Genomic DNA, 6485 nt, shown 5'->3' on the forward strand with positions numbered 1-6485 from the left:
AATGCGAGAAAACTGAAATATCAAAGCAACGACAATTTATGTAGCCTACCGTGTTTATAGGCTAAAGTGTGTGCTATGGTTGGCTATAATTGCTAAAATCACGACAAGTACAGCCATATATCTTGTATTACTTACGTAATTTCAGATGCAATATAGTATAAATTATCATGGTGGAATGTTTGGTAAAATTATCCGATAGTTGTCATAATTTCTTTTGTTCAATGAACAGTAATGTGGACATCTCAAAGCCTATACATTGCTAGTTTCTTACTGATGCAGGCCTATATATGTCTAGGCTGATACATTGAGTATCAAGCTTAATTCTAATATGTAAAATAGTAGCCAAGTAATATAGGCTACTTAAGATAAACTAATTTACAGAATAATCACGAGATATTCATTTCTATTAAGATAAATTAAATTTTCTAATAAACTAGTCGCTTAAATTAACAGGACTTTCAAGGCAGTGGTACATATATGCTATTTTTTTTTGGGGTGGGGGGGGGGGCTTTTCACTCTAGAAAGAGTAAGAATCACACTTTTAAAAGAGTGAATTTCACTCTTTAAAGAGTTAATGATATTTTACCGCTGATTTCGAGGAACGCGCTTGATAGAATGAGTTGTAACTGAATGGACAACCCCGATCTCTTACAGACAGACCAACCGATAGATAGATAGAGAGATAGATAGATAGATAGATAGACAGATAGATAGATAGATAGACAGACAGACAGACAGACAGACAGACAGACAGATAGAGAGAGAGACAGAAAGACAGACAGACAGACAGACAGATAGAGAGAGAGACAGACAGACAGACAGACAGACAGACAGACAGACAGACAGACAGACAGACAGACAGACAGACAGACAGACAGACAGACAGACAGACAGACAGACAGACAGACAGACAGACAGACAGACAGACAGACAGACAGACAGACAGACAGACAGACAGACAGACAGACAGACAGACAGACAGACAGACAGACAGACAGACAGACAGACAGACAGACAGACAGACAGACAGACAGACAGACAGACAGACAGACAGACAGACAGACAGACAGACAGACAGACAGACAGACAGACAGACAGACAGACAGACAGACAGACAGACAGACAGACAGACAGACAGACAGATAGATAGATAGATAGATAGATAGATAGATAGATAGATAGATCTGTCTGTCTGGCTGGATGGATGGATGGATGGATGGCTGGATGGATGGATGGCTGGATAGATGGATGGATTGATGGATGGATGGCTGGCTGGCTGGCTGGCTGGATGAATGGATGGATGGATCGATGGATGGATGGATGGATGGATGAATGAATGGATGGATGGATGGATGGATGGATTGATGGATGGATGGATGGATGGATGGATGGATCGATGGATGGATGGATGGACAGACAGACAGACAGACAGACAGACAGACAGACAGACAGACAGACAGACAGAAGAGCTAACAAAACAAAAACGAATGTATTGTTGGCTGTGTCTTACATCTGAATTATGAACTTTTCTACGTTTATGTTTTGTCACTCATTTTCGTCGTAATCATTTCACTTGACGGAACGTCAATATTTTTGTAGATGCTTAATCAACTCAAAGGCAACCCATGTAATTGTGATCCAGGAATTACAACTATTTGGTTATTGGTGTATAGCCATGCTACACTTGTTACAACCCTGGATACGTTTCCTTTCGTAAGTTTCGTTATATATGATCCTGCACAAAGTATTCTTATATATCTTTTCTGTGTGCAGAACAAATACCAGTCTCGTCCCAGTGTACGGAACGGCATCCTGACCTAGGAGATAATACCCACCTGATATTGTTGATAAGGCAAGAACTACCAAATCCACAAGGTAGGTATAGTCGGCTGTGGCTTACATCTGAATTACTAACATAGTATCAATGTACAACAGCATTGTGAAATCAACCAAAAGTGGTGTGGTAAATAACTGCAAGTATCTATAACTTTATTCAGACGAAGTCCAATACGTATAAGCAATTCAGTCTTGGTAAAAAATTGCCTATCATCCTACAGTTAGCAAGTTTATAGGTTGACGTTGTAAATATTTCTTCCAAGTTAAGTCTCCAAATTATTCATTGCTGGGGTTCGATTAAATGAACTATTATATAGACTTCTCTGTGCATCGGTTAGATGTCCTGAAGAAGGCAATAAATTTAAGTTTAAATATAGATGATATATATATATATTTTTTTTGGGGGGGGGGGGTCTTTCTCAACATGCGGGACTTGGTTCAAATGACTATGCTGGCACAAATGAGCCAATCCCCATCTATACAGTATAGTAACCCATGGAACAAAATGTTGGGAATCCTCAAAAATTTAGCATAAACTTGCAGTACAACAACACATCTATGTGCAAATTCTGCTTGCAGTACACAACAAAAGTGATCCACGAAGTTTGGACTTATAACGAAAACAGTAAAAAAAAATGAATTACTAGCAAGTGAGATGACACTGCGCAGGCGGTCTCTCAAAAGATTCAAGTGATGGCGTGCATGCTCAGGTCCTCACATGTGATTATTTCATTATCTTTACAATGTTACACTGTATACATTGTTTAGGCCGATAGAATAGAGACCGTTAGAGACACCGATAGACCGTTATTTGCTAGAGGAGCAGGCGGTCTCAATATCATTTCTCAAAAAAAGTATTTTAAATTATACCCTGTTAATATCAAAGACTGGCAGTTCTAATTAAACTCAACTAATATATTACGTACTACAAAATATTAGGGTCGACCGGTTTGAAGAATTCTACTCAAAATAACAGAGACAATCAATAAGCCTTTGGGCCCGTGACCAACTCATATTCAATGAATGGAAATAGGACCTGCGAAATCATATTCATACTAATCCACAGGAATCAGTCATAGGAGTAGAACAAGAACCCCCGGTAGTCAAAGTTTATGATACAAGTAAAGTATTTTTAAATATATTTTCTTTCTTAGAATTCATTCCATGGCTTTCAGAAAATGGAAATCCAGTAACTTATCCAAGTGGTGATATGAAATGCAGAACTGAGGAAGGACTGATAGTAACTCATCCCACAGACTAAACTTGAATCAGCAAAAGCCAAACCCAGAAAATCTGGACACAGTGTGCAGTATATCAACTATTCGAGGCGAAAAGGATGTCCACCTCCTTCCCAGAAGGAATACTCTACATAAATCTCCTCTTGGTCATGGGTGTGCTGGTTCCACTAGCATAAAACTTTAATAGTAATACAATCTGATATAATCAATACAACCAAGGGGGATTTCAATGCGAAAGGCTCAGTATAGACAGGGACGTAGCTAAGGCCTGATGATTAGGGGGGTGTTGTGGCTGAAATTCCAACTGGATGGGTTTTGGAGCCAGAGAATTCCGTCTGCTGCCTTTTTTCGATACATTTGTACCACTGGCCCTCACTTCACAAATTTATTAATCACTCTGGCTAAGCAAGTAAACAACTGAGTATAAGTTATCTGTTTGAAGGCTACATAGACTACTAACTACAAAAGCTATGTTATTGTAACAAGTGGAAACCTTTTTTTTCCAACAAATTATATTCGACGACATAGTAAATTACCAAAAAAAAATATATAGTGCTTTATACGAGCACGCTTAGTATTATTTTCTATTTGTTTGGGGGGGGGGGTGGTGCTATTTATCACTCACATGAACAAATTTCAATTGTTCACTTCATTCCAACTGAACATTTGGAATGAAGTGAACAGTTAATCATTTTGCAGAAAACTGTTGAGTTGAAGAGATACGATAAGTTGTCAATTAAACATTTTGCAGAAAATGTTTCAACTGCTCAGTTTATATATATATATATATGCTCAGTATATATATATATATATATATATATATATACATATATACATATATACATACATATATATATATATATATATATATATATATACATATATACATATATATATACATATATATATATAAAGTAATAAAGTACTTTATATATATATATATATATATATATATATGACGAAGATAAGTCGAATTCATCCACATTCGATGAGATTTTCGGCTGGGCAAGGAGTGGCAGGAAGGGGGGGGGTGGAGTTCGGGGTTAGGAAGGGGGTTAGGACAGTATTTTAAGAGTGCTTTGCAGCGGATCATCGGATTCCAACAACTTTGGACCTGCACTTTTGTAGTCAGTAGAAGTCTTCCAAGTGAGTGGACACATAAACATGGCGATCTATAATCCAGGTTTATCCATCGATAATCCAATATTTTCAACTATATTCGTAGGGAATATCAGTTGTAAATCCTGGATTACCATTAAACTTGGATTATCAGTGCTATGAAATGGAAATGGTAACTCTATGTGCTATACCAATGGTGCCTATGTGCTATATGTGTGCTTAAGATTTGGTGGTAGCAACGACATCTGACATGGTAGGTCACATGTGTCAGATGGCCTCTTGGAGATTGGGTGCTTGGTTGGAACTTGGTGGAAGATCTTATTTAACAGATGAAAACGTCCATTGGGGTAGTAGGGCAGACCGTGGACAAGCATTGTGTTTCTTTTAAATTTCTGCCAAACTTTACATGTGCTGTTATTATCCTAAAATTATTTAGTAAGTTAGAAATGTACTCCACCCTCTTGATGTTAACTTTTGATAGTTCCTATTATGGATAAGGAAAAATCGCTAACTATAAAATGAAAAAAATTGTTACATTTGACCCATGTGCCCGGGTCAATTATTGTAACAGGCACGTGTATCAATTGTAACGATGAAATGTAATAAAACACAAATATGGGAACTAAAGTTATGAACTGTATTGTATTGTCTACAGAGTCTGTGACTTCTAGCAAACCATGTCCACTGACAGTAAAACAATAAAAGCAGTATAACCAGAATGCAGAACTGCATTGTGGTTTCGATGATGTAACACGAGCAGTTGTCTTCATGAATATGACGTAATGTATAGTGATGATGTAAAACATACTTGATCTTAGTACTAAAGTGAAAAGCAGTGTGATGTGACAAACAATAAATTCATAATGACACAGGCTATCCTGGAATGACCATGGACCTCAATAACATGCTTCTAGTACTAAACGTGATAGATACATAAACACACTATATTATACATATGTCATTGTTGAAATATTGTGTGAAACATGGTTTTCACAATTTAACACCTGGTGAACTCAAGCGACCATTGACCTCCACCCACAACATTTAGCTTCTGGTATACCGTACTCAATGTGGTACAATTACATATATACCAAATATGCTATCTGTCCAATCTTACCTTGTGATATTATGTTTAGGAAGGTTTGTTAGTGGAAAGAGACAGTAAGAGGGGAGTGAAGTAAACGTTACTTGAAATAACAGTTGACCTCCACCGTAAGCAATAATAGGCTCCTTAAAGTTTAATATGGTTCATCAACAAAGCAAACATGAGATCTGTACTAGGTTCCATTCATGAAATATCATGTATACAAGGCTTTCACGATTTAACCTGTTATCTCCAAATGACCTTCACCAAAATCAATAGGCTTCTCTTACTCAATGTTATACACCTTTTTACCAAGTATGAGATCTGCCCAAGCTTCAGATAGTGAGATATCATGTTTACAAGATTTTCATAACTTGACCTCTGACACACCCAAATGACCTTTGACCTCCTCCAAAAACAATAGGGCTTCTTGCACTTAATGTGATACTTCTACACACCAAATATGAGATCTGCCCAAGATTCTCTTCTTGAGATATCGTGTTTACAAGGTTATCACAAATTTTCCCCTGGTCATCCCAAATGATCAGATGGTAGAGGTGCGTGTCCATGCAAAAAGCCAGGAAATATTTGCAGTAACTTTTGCACTTGCGGTTACAAAATTAAATTGTACAAATCGACGACAGAATAAGAATAGAGCGTTTTATTTGGTGAAACATCTTCGGAGAGCACGAGTAATGTAAGTACCAAACGCACAGTTGGCTATGCTACGAACCTTCTGACTTTCAGTTAAGCTGAATTACCTTTCTACAATAATATTTGGTTAGGCCTATACTGTATAAATTTTTTTTTTTTTTTTTTTTTAAGGTTTTGAAGCAATCACATAGCTAGTGAATATGCTTTCTTCCGAAGCGGATGTGTGACCTGATTAACTCGTACCGAGTAAGATTTGTCACAGGGGTTCTACTCGAAATGCATAAGGTTGACAGTTAATATATATATATATATTGAGTAGTCGAACCAGTACTTTATTCAGAATACATTTAAAAAAAATACGCCTGTGTCTTATACGTCTTCTGCCGTGCAAGCAGTTATTTTCGTTGTAGATTTATTTTTATTTTTGTTTTATTTATAGCCAACTTACGTAACCCCTATCAAATAATAGTACTAACCAAAGCGTCAGTACATGGACCATTGTAAAGGGGTTAACAATTTCTGAATTAAACAAGAAAATATTTTAACATTTAAAG

At 36.9% G+C, this 6485-nt stretch overlaps 1 long non-coding RNA gene across 3 annotated transcripts in view; it reads left to right on the forward strand.

Annotated features, from left to right (window-relative positions):
• LOC139980786 (uncharacterized) overlaps positions 1–3844 on the forward strand; it is a 42254-nt gene extending 38410 nt beyond the window's left edge. For all 3 annotated transcript variants that reach the window (XR_011797697.1, XR_011797696.1, XR_011797698.1), the window contains exons 2-3: positions 1774–1875; positions 2991–3844. This is a non-coding gene — a long non-coding RNA (uncharacterized lncRNA). The remainder of the gene's footprint in view (positions 1–1773; positions 1876–2990) is intronic.
• The last annotated feature ends 2641 nt before the right edge of the window (positions 3845–6485 follow it).

This window comes from Apostichopus japonicus, chromosome 15 (assembly GCF_037975245.1).
Source record: "Apostichopus japonicus isolate 1M-3 chromosome 15, ASM3797524v1, whole genome shotgun sequence".
NCBI lineage: Eukaryota > Metazoa > Echinodermata > Holothuroidea > Aspidochirotida > Stichopodidae > Apostichopus > Apostichopus japonicus.